Here is a 13099-nt window from a genome sequence, read left to right on the forward strand (position 1 = left end):
TATTGTGAGTCCCAACATCCTCCTATAATATTTAATGAAATATAAGCATTAAAACTAAATCAATAAATATAATAAACAAATTAATATTAAAATTATAAATACAATCATACTTCTTGGGTGGTCGAGGAGGATGGGTTCACTTCTTTACTTGCAACAGAAGCTTTTCCTACGTGGACGATGCTATTAGACCGACTTACTAGCATGTTATGCTGCATTGCTATCAACATAGGCTCCAAAGCAATGAGTCTTTACTGTTGCTTATTGAAGCGTTGCTCCTGGTCATCAATTCATTGCTGTTATTGCTTAATGATTACTTCATATTGTGTATTTCTCGTTCATGAGATTTTGTGTTGATTACTTAAAAACTTTGATGGCAAGATAAATTTACCAATCCTACGAACCCGACCAAGACTTTCTTTAGTGCCTAACGCTAAAGACAAAGGATATTCGCCATATTGGGTTATCAGTTCACCAGATTTGACTTTGGCAGCATAATCAACCTGAAAGACAATAATAAGATGGGCTGTAACAACAAATCTATAAAAGTTAGTATACAGTCATGCATACAACCACAATACCAATCATACATTATATTAAAAAATAGTTATACATACAATCTTTTTTGTCATTTCTTCAGTTGCTTCATCTATAAAGGATCCATCTTTTCATAGATGTCCTTGTTTCCAGACATCCAATCTGGAAACTTCAATGCCAGAGCTCGCTGATTCCTATTAAATTATCACAATAAAAGAATCAGAATGTATGAAATGAATGTTCATAAATATTCATTAATAAGTCTAAAACAAGTGTGCGAATACATATAAGCTCATACTTTATATTTGTATATCTGTTTCTCGCTGTCCGATGGTGATATTGTTGTTTGGCTTGAATGTTCCATTGGTTTTCTTTAATTTTTTACAAAATAAAGAAATTACATCAATCACATATGAAGATCAAAGGCTATATTGCATAAAAACTTATAAACAATATTTTTGCTAATGGGTTTGCATACTGAGAAATCTTCTAAAAGCTAATATCGAATAAAATTTGTCTAATTTTCAACACTTATCACATCTGCATATGCCATAGGTGGAACAGCTAATACATCACCTTGATTAGCCTACGGTAAAATATATTGGGTTGTTAATATACTTTTAAAGTCTCTAAATACTTTTCCAGTAGATTGTAACACAATTTTTTTACAGTCAATTAGGACATCAAACCGTTCATAAATTATTTAACACAATTAGTAAGAACACATTGAATTTCAATTAAATGATCATTTAGCAAATTTTATGAAATAGTTGAATAAACACACCACAACTAACTACCATATATTATCCTTTAGATGATCAAGAACTCATCGCCAATCGGTGTATGTAATTGAAATCCTATGATGAATGATAACTCCAATATGAGTAGCCATTTTGGTAGCTCCTTCAGACACAAGCTGTTTACTTTGATTAAAGTCAACGTGAATTTTTGTGTCACTTACTTTAATTTGTTTATTTGGGCCCCTTCTTTTTCTTTTTTGGCCTACAGGTGTTCGTTTACATGTTCAATAGAAAGAGAATGATGTTGTTCCAAGTCCATAATACCTACAATTTTGATCATAATTATATGAATTACACAAAATGATCATCTAAATTTAATATTATATGTAATTAAATACAACCAATACTATATATACTACGTACAGAAACACCATTCAACAAACCAATTAGCAATGTGTTCAGACACACCCTTCAGCAAACCATTTAGCAATGTGTTCTTCAGCAAACCATTTAAAAACATCATTCAACAAATGTCATAACGTCTAGATCCAGGGATCTATCGCTAGACATTGACTTTTAGGAGTCGCCACCAATATTTTTTATCTAGGTGCGATTGGCCACCTAAAGAATCTGTCCTTTCAGGGAACACCTAAGTTTAAGGGCTCCTAAAAGAATAGGTTCAGGTCTACTAACCAGAACAGGGTTCGGGAGTTCGGTTACATGTGAGGAAGGTTATAGCACCCTCACAATGCCCATCAAAAGATGGTACCAGCTTAAGTTTGTGTTATCCAAAAGCCTTAAAATTTTACCAAGTAATTAATTATTGGAAATTATTCTCAATTAACTCTAATACTTTTAGCAAAAAATTGAGAAAATTACCTCACCTCAAGAGTATGCAAGAAAAACTACTATTTCACTTGCAGAGGCTTCGTCGTCGGATTATTTAACATTAAAAAAAAATAAAAAAAAGAAAAAAAGAATGATTGTTTTTGTGCAGGGAAAATTGATACTTTCAACTTTTCCCCAAAATATTTTTTAGAAATTTTAATCTCGAGGAAAATTAATACTTTCAACTTTTCCTCAAAAACCTTTTTTTAAAAAATTTATTTTTAAGGAACATTGATACTTTCAACTTTTTCCCAAAAATAGTTTTTGGAAACTTTAATTTCGAGGAAAATTGATACTTTCAACTTTTCCCCAAAAATATTTTTTGGAAACCTTAATTTCGAGGAAAATTGATACTTTCAACTTTTCTTCAAAACATTTGAAAAAAAATTTTTTTAAGGGAAATTGATACTTTCAACTTTCCCTAAACTGTTTGTTTTTTTTTTTCTCGTTTGCTTCTCTCTTTCTTGGACTTGCAGTCAGGGCACTTTTTTTCCTGCTTTTTCCCACCAGCCGACGCCCATTAGAAAACACAATGATGCCTAAGTTGGTTTCAGGAAAAAAAACACTTATCAGTTCGAGTCTTGATAGTGATGCTCTTGCACCGGATAGTTCTCAAGACTTAACACGTCAATTTCATTGTCGAAATGAACAATGTTGTAAACAATGGCATTATTCTTCATCTTCTTCATGTGATCAACCATGACGATATTCTTGTTATCGGTTGTAGTTACAAAGATATCAGCCTGAGAGACAACATCTTCAAGTGTCAGAACCTGAAGTCTTTCCATAAGAGCCTGAAGGGTACAGATGGGATTAATCTCAGTGACAACGACACGAGCACCAGCTTGCTTCAAGGCAGTAGCACAGCTCTTACCAACATCATCATAATCACATACAACAGCAATCTTGCCAGCAATCATGACATCGATAGCTTTCATCAAACCATCAAGAAGAGAGTGACAGCACCTGTACAAGTTATTAAACTTGCTTTTAGTGACAGGGTCATTGACATTAACAGCAAGGAACAACAAGGTTCCATTCACCTGCATCTGATAAAGCCTTTTAACGCCAGTTGTAGTTTCCTCAGAAACACCAACCAATCTCTCCTTCATCTTCATGTACTTCTTAGGATCTATCTTCAACCCATCTCTAATCATCGTCAAAACAATCTGAAACTCAATGTTATCGGTAGAATGCGAATTTGGGAACTGCCCAGTTTTTTCATAAACCTAATCGGTTTTAACTCCTTCATGGATCAACAAAGTAGCATCCCCACCATCATCCACGATCAGATCAGGTTCACCAGTAATGGTGACGGCGGCATGGTCTTGGGTTGAGAAAATGTTGCAAGAGCACCAACGGACTTTGGCTCTAAGGGCAGTTAGTGTTTCGATAAGAACGACAGTTTGGATCATCATGTGGAGAGAACCAGTGATTTTGGCTCCTTTGAAAGGCTGGGCAGGGTCGAACTAGGCTCTGCATGCCATGAGACCGGGCATTTTCACCTCAGCCAACTCAATCTCGGGAAAATCGAAGTCGGCCTGAGACATGTCCTTGACCTTGTACTCACGGTCGCTAGAAGTTTTCTCGACTAAAAGAGCCATAGCTATCAAGAAACGAAGTAACGAGGAAACACAAAAAATAGTCTCCGAACGAAGTGATAACGAGGAGAGAGTGGCGAAGTGGCGAGGAGGAAGATAATGGCGTCGGTTTGGTTGAGTAAAAGGTGTAAAGGAGGTGACAAACTATGGATCTTGGGAATCACGCCATGATGGAATAGTGGTGGCGGTAGCTGGTAGGGGGTAAAACCCTAAACCCAAGATTAGAGGATTTTCAGTTTTCTTGGGGTTTTGACTTGTTGCCTATGTTTTCTGTGTTTTTCCCCCTTTTATTCAGATTCTTCTTCTCTCTTTTTTCCTTCTTCCCCTCAAACTGTGAATCCCCCCTTTTCTAGCTTGTATATTCATTATTGATATATAGACCTATGCTGATAGAGTTTCAATTCAATTCCAATTAGTCATCCAATGCTAAAGATTAGCATCTAGATAACAATCATCATAATCACCAAGCTTTCAGCCCTTTTTTTTTATCAGATAATCAAAAGAAAAAAAGAAAATAAATCATAAAAATAAAATTGATAAAAAAAAATCTAAAACAAAAATGAATAAAAATCTCTGCAACTGAGCTAGGATTAGTCTCAATTAACAAAGAATCCCGGATAAAATGGGGTGTCTACAGCTGCCCCTCTTTGCACATTTTTTTGTGAAACAAAAATTGTGCAAAGACGTAGACACCCATTCAAGACTCAACTAGATTTTTTTTTTGCCCACTTTTTTGCTTTGTTTTTTTTTTTTTTTAAACTTGATCAAAGCTCCTCTAAGCAGAGGCTCAATGACTTTGAGAAACATAAACAAAGCTCCCCTAAATAGAAGCAACTTTTTTTTGTTTTTTTTTTCATTTTTTTACTTTTTTTTTATTTTGATCAAAGCTCCTCTAAGCAGAAGCTCAATGATTTTGAGAAACATAAACAAAGCTCCTCTAAATAGAGGCAACTCTTTTTTTTTGTCCATTTTTTTATTTTTTATTTTTATTTTGATCAAAGCTTCTCTAAGCAGAGGTTCAATGACTTTGAGAAACATAAACAAAGCTCCTCTAAATAGAGGCAACCTTTTTTTTTTGTTTTTTGTTTTTTGTTTTTTTTTTTATTTTTGTTTTTATTTTTGTTTTTTTTATCAAAGCTCCTCTAAACAAAGGCTCAACGACTTTGGAAAGTAAATTGCTCCTCTAAACAAAGGTACCACGACTTTTGAAAAATAAATTGCTCCTCTAAACAGAGGCACCACGACTTTGGAAAATAAATTGCTCCTCTAAACAGAGGCACCACGACTTTGGAAAAGTAAATTGCTCCTCTAAACAGAGGCACCACGACTTTGGAAAAGTAAATTGCTCATCTAAACAGAGGCACCACGACTTTAAAAAGTAAATTGCTCCTCTAAACAGAGGCACCACAACTTTTGGAAAGTAAATTGCTCCTCTAAACAGAGGCACCACAACTTTTGGAAAGTAAATGGCTCCTTGACAATCATGTCCAAAAGAGTTATAGATCGTGATTGAAGAAGTTTTGTAATGGGAACTGAAAGATTCACAATTTGAGTTCACATTCATAGGTTCAGATTCACAAGAACCTTTCAACTTCGTAAGAATTTACTGAAATTTGATTCTCAAAATTTTAGTTTCATTCAAATTTGCAAGATCTCAAGATTTGCATTTGCAACTTGCAAGACTCGCATTAAAGTTCCTCATTTGAATTTTGGAGATTCACATCCAAAAGTTCAAGGTTTTTTTTTCAAAGATTTTCATTTGGCAAACTTGGAATTCATATCCAAAAATCTAAAGCTTTTCATTTGAATTTTGGAGATTCACATCCAAAAATTCAAAGCTTCTCATTTGAGTTCAAAGGCTCACATGCAATAAACTTAGAGTTTCACATCTAAGTTCAAAGGTTCTCGTTTAAAACATTAGAAATTCATATCCAAAAGGTTAAAGCTTTGTATTTTGAAGATTTACATCCAAAAGTTCAAAACTTTTCATTTGTTCGAATATTCACATTCGATGAATTTTAGGGTTTCACTCCTCAAAGATTTTCATTTTGAAACTCAAAGATTCTCATTTGAGTTCTCAAAAATTCTCATCAAAATATTCATAATTTTTTTTTCAAGTGACTCAACAATTTGCATGAATGGATGTTATGACCAAAGATGCAAATGCCTTCTTAATGATGCAAACGCGACAACTTATATTCTCATAGTGCCATGCATGTCTAAACAAAGTTTAATTCATCAAATTATGCGTATGTACTATTCAAGCGACAATGCCACCATGATGTATGTAATGCCAATGTTAATAATGTCATGAAATCCTAAATAATTATGGTAATATGGCTCTCAAAACTCCACCATTTCGCATGTCTTGCTTGTTCAGTTTCTTAATACTTTGGAATAAGTTTCATCAATCGATGACCACCATTCATAGACTTCTCAGCACTAAAAAATTTCAGAACAAGTTTCATCCACCATCACTGAGTCATTACTCATAGGTGTCTCAGCATTAACTATTCCAAAACAAAACTTTGTCCACTGATTATTTTCATCATTCAATAATAACTTGCAAGTCATATCGACCAATTCATCCTTGTACTCATCACTTGGTTATACCACTTTTCAAGATTTGCCCCATCATATTCTCCATTTGGTCACATCATATATCCTTCCAAATCATCTCGTTTAGGTTTTTACCATTTCTTCATTTTGTCACCACCATCATCTTAGATTTTTTTTCAAATGAATGCAAGACTCTTTTAAGCACATATTCATTCATTCATTATCATTTTAAATCTTGACAAATACAATGCAATCAAGCATTTTCTTAATTCAATCTAGGGGTGTAACAATAAGAGAACACAAGGTGAATTATGGTAAAGATAATCAATGAAGATCTATTTTTGTACAAAACAAATGGGAAAGGAAATAAATTGAATACATGTCATTGGGATGGATGGTATGTCCAAATGATGAATATTCAGACAATTTTCAACATTAATCTAGGATTCTTTTTCAAAAACTCATTCCATTTACTGTTGAAGTCATCTTGAGCTTGGCAAACTTTACCCCAGTCTTTGAGGGATCTTCAAATGTTTTTGATCTTCTATTCATGTGAACCATTTAACCTGGATCATTTTCTACCAAAATCACCCTTTCAGGTTTTCAATTTGAATCTTTTTTTTCATTTTCTCATTTCTTCTCTTCTTTTTTTTATTTTTTTTATTTTTTCATCATCTTCTTTTCTTTTTTTCAATTTTCATCCATTATTGATATCTTCTATACATAGCATGATTCCATTGCTTCATCATGAGCATACCTTTGCTCAACATATGACCATTCAAGTTGAGTATTCACACTTGATCCAAATGGACTTTTCAAGGTTGTAACGTAGGTCAAGGTGAAGGATCATAAAAAAAAGGATATAATAGGCTCAAAACATATATTAAAAATGGTTCAAAACCAAAGGATCATTTAATATAACTTGGCATTTTGCCCCACATTGTTTCACTACTTTTCTTTCCTCACACAAAGGATTCTCATTACTTTGCCCCAAGTCATGTGTGGCATTTATTTTTTTTTCTTTTTTTCTTTTTTTTATTTTTGAGATTTTTTGTGTTTTTTTTCAAAAATTACCCCTCAGTGTAGAGGGTGATCCTTGATTGGGGTTCTTCCGAAAAAGAAATCATAATAGGCTCAAAGGGGTAGCAATAAATGGTTTTTCGAATGGTAAAAGAAAGATGGCTATTTTTCATCTCAATTGTGAATACTTTTCTTGAACATCATCTATTGAATAAAGCTCATGATCCTGTATAAAAGATTACATATCTTCAAGACATATCTATTTCACCTCCGGTAACAGCTTACTTTTTTGCTTAAATAATCTTTTCATATCAATGTGGATAAGTTCTCAAAATTAAATTCCAAAATTATTGTTATCATTGTCTAAATATTCATCATTCAAAATTTGAGAATGGGAATGTGAAGTTATGAAAGGTAACAAGGCATGGAATAATGGTCGAGTGAAAGAGAAAATGTAATGAAATGCATTAACTTGCCCTTATTAAGATGATAACAAGTGAAATCATATTGCAGAAAAGAAATCCTAACATTACTTTAAAAGAACTCTTAGAATGATAAGTGGCATTCAACCAGTTTTAACATCTTCTTTAAAATCATGCCACTGGGTAACCATGTGAAGGATTTTTATCTCGCCCCATTGATTCATTGTGACTCTTTATATTCTTGATCCTCAAACAAAATGATTAGGCTTTTCCTACTGAGTTCTAAAGATAAAGGCTTGACCATTTGAGCGGTTGCTTTCATTATCATGCTTCCTATTGTATTGCTTTTGGTAAAGGCAATCTTGTCAATATTGGGATGATATGCCAAATGAATCATAACTTTTAGGCCCAATCCAGTCAAAATATTCAAGAAATCTGGAAGAAAACCAACCTTTCTACATACGTTAGCCAACTCCAAACAGGTGATAGGTACTAACCCGAAAGGCTTCAGTATTGCAGCATAATCTTTTACTTTGCATCTAAACCTTCAGCAAGGTACGTATAGTACTCAAAACATCCAGCAACATCATCAATATCCCAAGTTGCTTCATCAAGTAGTTTCTCGTAATCAATTACTCAAGCTTTGCTAATTCAGATTTTCTCTCTATTATCTTGGGAACAATGGCCCTTAAATACTTGGCATGAACAGTGCCAGAAGCTGAAGCTCATTCCATCCTTGATTAATCGTTGTGCCTCATGCTTTAAAGTAGTGTAATTTTCAGTGCAATGGCCAGCAATTTTATAGCGGTAGTCATAATGAGCTGTAGGATCATACCACTTAGGATGAGGTGGTTTAAGAGGGTCCACATGGCTTGGGGACAATCAAGTGGCTATGATAAAGCTCTCAGTATAGCTCCGTATAAGTCATGAGGATTGGATCAGATACAAGTTTTTCTCGAATAGTTCATTGCTCTCGTGAACCACTTTTCAGGCTAATAGGATGAATTTAGGGTCTTACAAGGGTTTGACTGTTAAGGCTGTATATAAGAGCTTGGAGGATAAAAATAGGTTGGTATATGGATGAATTAGGTGGTTGTGGGGCTGGTTGGTATGGATAAGATGAAGTATTGTTCATAGTAGGATAGTATGGAGAGTAATCTGAGGGTGAATAGGGTTGATATCCCCTGAACTATCTGTCAAAGCCTATAGCTTGAGCTTCAATCTCTTTTTCTTGGGTGCCTTCTTAGTTTTTTCTCCTTTTAGCTTACCATTCTCAATGATTTTGCCTGAGATCACCATGTCAGCGAAATTCTTTGTGGCATTCCCTATCATCTCTTCATAATAGAAAGATTTCAAAGTACTGACAGACAATACGGTGGTTTTCTTTTCAGTCAAAAGAGGTTTCACTTGAGAAGCAATATCCCTCCACCGTTAAGCATATTCTTTGAATGATTTAGTTGCTTTCTTATTCATATTCTGTAAAGAAAGATGATCAAGGGCCAAGTCTATTATATACTGGTATTGACTAATGAAAGTATAAGCCATATCGCTCTAAGAACCAATACGATTCCTATCAAACTGGACATACCACCTAGCAGTAGAGCCAGTGAGGCTATCTTAGAATGCATGTATCAAGAGCTTTTCATTATTGGCATGGGCAGTCATTTTTTGACAATACATAATAATATGAATTTTTGGACACTTTGTACCATCGTATTTTTTGAACTTCAGCATCTTGAATTTTGGAAGAATAACCACATCAGGAACTAAACAGGGCCCAGCAGCATCAACTGAGTTATAAAAACTAACTCCCTCCACTGCTCGCAGCATTTTCTCTAACATGTTCATCTTCTATTCGGCTTTTGAGGCTTCTAAAGTCCCCTTCTCCTTAGGTCTCAACTTTTTTTCTAGATCATCCAAATTAGGGACTGATATTGGTTCTATTACTTTTTCAATAAAGATAAGAATTGTCCTTGATTTGAAGCTAATGGCATTTTGGGTACAAGATAGGTGAACCGCTGTGGTGGTAGACCTTGTACAGATTAGGCTTGATGTGGCTCAAAACCAGGAGGGCACAATGGGTCATCCTCTTCCTATTGGCTAGCATTCCCCTCTATTGCCTTCCCTTTGGTTAGCTTGTTCAAAGCCTCTAATATCTTATTCAACTCTTCTTCTAACTTCTCTTGAGCTTTCTCTAATCTCTCAAAATGATTGGAATTTTCTTGTTCTATTTGCCTGGCTCGAGCTCTTGTGTTGTATTGGGGAGTGAAGTTGCTTGGTGGAGCTATCCTTGAACCTTTAGCACCACAATTATGATTAAAAATGCTATGCTATGCTATGCTTTTATGTATGATGCTTTGATGCATGAATGAAATGTACATTTCCTGAATGAAATCTAATATGAAATGGATGCAAATAATTGTGTTAAAACATGATCATGAAAATAATACAGATGCATACAATCAGAAAAACAACATAGTTAGTTTCATGGATGAAATGAAAGTGATGCTGATGCATAATGTTACATATGATAATGAAAATGATACACAAAGTTAAACAATCAAAATGATAAACACCCTTTTCGTGTCTTAATTTCAGGGTATATCTATCATTGGGTAGAAATGGCTCTATCCTAGGTTTAGGCACTCTTAAGGTTCACTATATGCGATTTTAAGGTCAAAGTCTAAAGGTCCTCAAATTGTTCCTTACATCCTTGTCCATCATAGACTAGTAAGACACCCTAATCCTCACCCATTACAGCCTATAAGCGGAAAAAGGTTCAATTTGAGTGGGAGTATTTCGCTAGCCACTACGGAGGCATTAGACCTCACGAAAGAAATAGGTACTTTACTTCCTCCTAGAGGGATGGAGCTCGGGTGTAGAGCTCATGTTATGCATATGCATATGAATGACATAATTAATAAGGTAAATAAACATGAATGAATAATAACACATATATACAAAAAGGTTCAATTTTATTAGGCTTTTGGATAACACAAATTATTTGCTGGCCTGACTCTCAAAGTCCCCAGTCCAGTCGCCAAGCTGTCATAACGTCTAGATCTGGAGATCCATCGCTAGACATTGACTTTTAGGAGTAACCACCAATCTTTTTTATCTAGGTGAGATTGGTCACCTAAAGAATCTATCCTTTCAGGGAACACCTAAGTTTAAGGGCCCCTAAAAGAATAGGTTCAGGTCTACTAACCAGAACAGGGTTCGAGAGTTCGGTTACATGTGAGGAAGGTTATAGCACCCTCACAATGCCTATCAAAAGATGGTACCAGCTTAAATTTGTGTTATCCAAAAGCCTTAAAATTTTACCAAGTAATTAATTATTGGAAATTATTCTCAATTAACTCTAATACTTTTAGCAGAAAATTGAAAAAATTACCTCACCTCAAGAGTATGCAAGAAAAACTATTGTTTCACTTGTAGAGGCTCCGTCGTCGAATTATTTAACATTAAAAAAAATAAAAAAAAGAAAGAAAAGAATGATTGTTTTTGTGCAGGGAAAATTGATACTTTCAACTTTTCCTCAAAAACCTTTTTTTAAAAATTTTATTTTTAAGAAACATTGATACTTTCAACTTTTCCTTAAAAATCTTTTTTAAAAAATTTATTTTTAAGAAAAATTGATACTTTTAACTTTTCCCCAAAAATATTTTTTGAAAACCTTAATTTCGAGGAAAATTGATACTTTCAACTTTTCCTCAAAAACCTTCTAAAAAATTTATTTTTAAGGAAAATTGATACTTTCAACTTTTCCTCAAAACATTTGAAAAAAAAATTTTTTAAGGGAAATTGATGCTTTCAACTTTCCCTAAACTATTTGTTTTTTTTTTCTCGTTTGCTTCTCTTGTTCTTGGACCTGCAGTCAGGGCACTTTTTTTCCTGCTTTTTCCCACCAGTCGACGCCCATTAGAAAACAAAATGATGCCTAAGTTGGTTTCAGGAAAAAAAACACTTATCAGTTCGAGTCTTGATAGTGATGCTCTTGCACCGGGATAGTTCTCAAGACTTAACACGTCAATTTCATTGTCGAAATGAACAATGTTGTAAACAATGGCATTATTCTTCATCTTCTTCATGTGATCAACCATGACGATGTCCTTGTTACCGGTTGTAGTTACAAAGATATCAGCCTGAGAGACAACATCCTCAAGTGTCAGAACCTAAAGTCCTTCCATAAGAGCCTGAAGGGTACAGATGGGATCAATCTCAGTGACAACGACACGAGCACCAGCTTGCTTCAAGGCAGCAGCACAGCTCTTACCAACATCACCATAATCACATACAACAGCAATCTTACCAGCAATCATGACATCGGTAGCTTTCATCAAACCATCAGGAAGAGAGTGACGGCACCAGTACAAGTTATCAAACTTGCTCTTGGTGATAGGGTCATTGACATTAATAGCAGGAAACAACAAGGTTCCATTCGCCTGCATCTGATAAAGCCTCTTAACGCCAGTTATAGTTTCCTCAGAAACACCAACCAATCTCTCCTTCATCTTCATGTACTTCTTAGGATCTATCTTCAACCCATCTCTAATCATCGTCAAAACAATCTGAAACTCAACGTTATCGGTAGAATACGGATTTGGGAACTGCCCAGTTTTCTCATAAACCTCATCGGCTTTAACTCCTTCATGGATCAACAAAGTAGCATCCCCACCATCATCCACGATCAGATCAGGTCCACCAGTGGGACCCCAGTCGAGAGCTCTCTCAGTACACCACCAATATTCCTGGAGAGTCTCACTTTTCCAGGTAAATACAGAAGCAGATTCACGAGCAATGGCGACGGCGACGTGGTCTTGGGTTGAGAAAGTGTTGCAAGAGCACCAACGGACTTCGACTCCAAGGGCAGTTAGTGTTTCGATAAGAACGGCGGTTTGGATCGTCTTGTGGAGAGAACCAGTGATTTTGGCTCCTTTGAACGGCTGGACAGGGTCGAACTCGGCTCTGCATGCCATAAGACCGGGCATTTTCACCTCAGACAACTCAATCTCGAGACAACCGAAGTCGGCCTGGGACATGTCCTTGACCTTGTACTCACGGTCGCTAGAAGTTTTCTCGACTAAAAGAGCCATAGCTATCAAGAAACGAAGTAACGAGGAAACACAAAAAACAGTCTCCGAACGAAGTGATAACGATGAGAGAGTGGCGGAGTGGCGAGGAGGAAGATAATGGCGTCGGTTTGGTTGAGTAAAAGGTGTAAAGGAGGGGACGAACTGTGGATCTTGGGAATCATGCCATGATGGAATAGTAGTGGCGGTACTGGTGGGGGGTAAAACCCTAAACCCAAGATTAAAGGATTTTCAGTTTTCTT

At 35.4% G+C, this 13099-nt stretch overlaps 2 pseudogenes; both read right to left on the minus strand.

Annotated features, from left to right (window-relative positions):
• Positions 1-646: 646 nt before the first annotated feature.
• On the minus strand, positions 647-3766 carry LOC149511561 (adenosylhomocysteinase 1-like; annotated as a pseudogene).
• A 4218-nt stretch (positions 3767-7984) lies between these two features.
• On the minus strand, positions 7985-12887 carry LOC149511562 (adenosylhomocysteinase 1 pseudogene; annotated as a pseudogene).
• Between the last annotated feature and the right edge of the window lie 212 nt (positions 12888-13099).

The sequence above is a fragment of the Durio zibethinus genome, chromosome 25 (genome assembly GCF_047325235.1).
Source record: "Durio zibethinus cultivar Kanyao isolate XHJ-2024 chromosome 25, ASM4732523v1, whole genome shotgun sequence".
In the NCBI taxonomy this organism is placed as follows: Eukaryota; Viridiplantae; Streptophyta; class Magnoliopsida; order Malvales; family Malvaceae; genus Durio; species Durio zibethinus.